This window comes from Raphanus sativus, unplaced genomic scaffold, assembly GCF_000801105.2.
Source record: "Raphanus sativus cultivar WK10039 unplaced genomic scaffold, ASM80110v3 Scaffold0059, whole genome shotgun sequence".
Classification (NCBI taxonomy): domain Eukaryota; kingdom Viridiplantae; phylum Streptophyta; class Magnoliopsida; order Brassicales; family Brassicaceae; genus Raphanus; species Raphanus sativus.
In genome coordinates, this window is record NW_026615382.1 from 7,501 (window position 1) to 9,312 (window position 1,812).

A 1,812-nucleotide genomic window follows, 5' to 3' on the forward strand; every position below is an offset into this window, starting at 1 on the left:
CATTCAGATTCTTGTGGTGTAAAATGGTAAACTAATCTATCCATAAAATCTAAGAACACCATTATATCTGAAAAGAAATCTAGGATCTATATGAATCCATAATATTAATCTTGTTTTCTATGATCCATTGATCCATAAGAAACTTGATTCTGAATTATTTTGAATCCATAAAAGTTATAATTCTCTAAAGGTTCTAAGTATCTCAAAAACAGATTAAAATACCTAAAGATCTATATGAATCTTGTTTATAAAAACTTATGAACCATAAACTATTTGAGTTAGCTTAAACCTATGGATGCTTTGGCCAATTTACCAGATGTGATAAACATGAATGTATAATCTGGCCAAAACAAAAATCCATGAATCCTTTTCTGTGCCACTTTCGGCCAGATCTCCCAAATTCAGTCAACCCATCCATAAAATCGAAATTAAAATCATTCATTGCATATCCTTGACCAATAATATTTATTTTATCTGTCAAGAGTTTTAAAACTTTTCTAAATGCAAAATCAGATTTTATAAACTGAAAATCGATTTTATAAATGCTTGCTTGATTTTATTAATTGCATATCTTTGACTGAAAATGTTTATAAAGTTTTATAACATATAGTCTTGTTTTTAAATTGATATGTCATAAGATAGAATAAATATGCATGAAATCATTTGATCATATAGGTTGCTAAATAATTGAACCAACCTTGAATAGATTTCATATCATATTGAATATTGATCATATAGGTTGCTAGTTAAATATTGATCTAGTACCATGCTTGAAATTGATGATTAAATTATATAGTAATCTTGTTGCATACTTGATTGCATCTGTTCATCTTGAATCATCTTGAACCAACTTTGAATGCAATTGTCATATTGTTTAAAATCTGACCATGCATAATTGTCATATTGCTAAGACTGATTTTATGTTTGCATATCATTGAAAATCCTGATAATAGTTCATATAAATTAAATTGGTTCATATTGCTTGCATCTAAATGATTCTCACTGCTTGCATATAATTAGACCAAATCGGTTTTTCATTTAATCTTAGCATGTTTGCTTTGATTGAAATTATAAACCTGTTTAAACCGATCAAACATGGATAAGTAAATTGTTAGATCATTCCCATATCATGAACTGATCATTTCCATGCATCTTCTTGTCATATAGTTTTATTAAGAACTAAGCATGATTGTCTTTATTAAAATATAAACCAGCTTTGAAACCAATTGATTGAAAATCTAATTGAATTTGGTTTAGTCATTTCCTGAAAATTATAAATTTTCTTGTCTTGGTTTACCTAGTAAAGGGGGGAAGGAATCAGTTATTATTTTATGATCTTTGAAAACCAAATATCCTTCGGTTTTAGTTTCATTTTATGATCTTTGAAAATCAAGTATCCTCATGCATTAAGAATCACATTTATATTATTTTTGGTCCAATGCTTAGGACAGAACATCCGATTAGTTCTTGAGCCATGCATTTATCATTCGACCATTGTGATCCTGCTTGATCCCATAATAATGATTGATCCTTATTCAAAATTCTAAAGGGCTTGGAAACCCTATATGAAATTATATACATATATATATAATCAATCCAAATATGAATTATAATTAAAAGGATCACTAGATGCAGTGATCAATTGATCATTGTCATACTAGAATTTCTTAAAGCAATTATATTATATGATTTGGGGGAAGCCTTATTAAATCATATAAATTAAATCATATAAATTAAGGCTTCTATTGCTTGCATAAATTCTTGATGCTTGAAAGCAATGTTAAATATTCAGATGTTGAAAATCATCTTGAA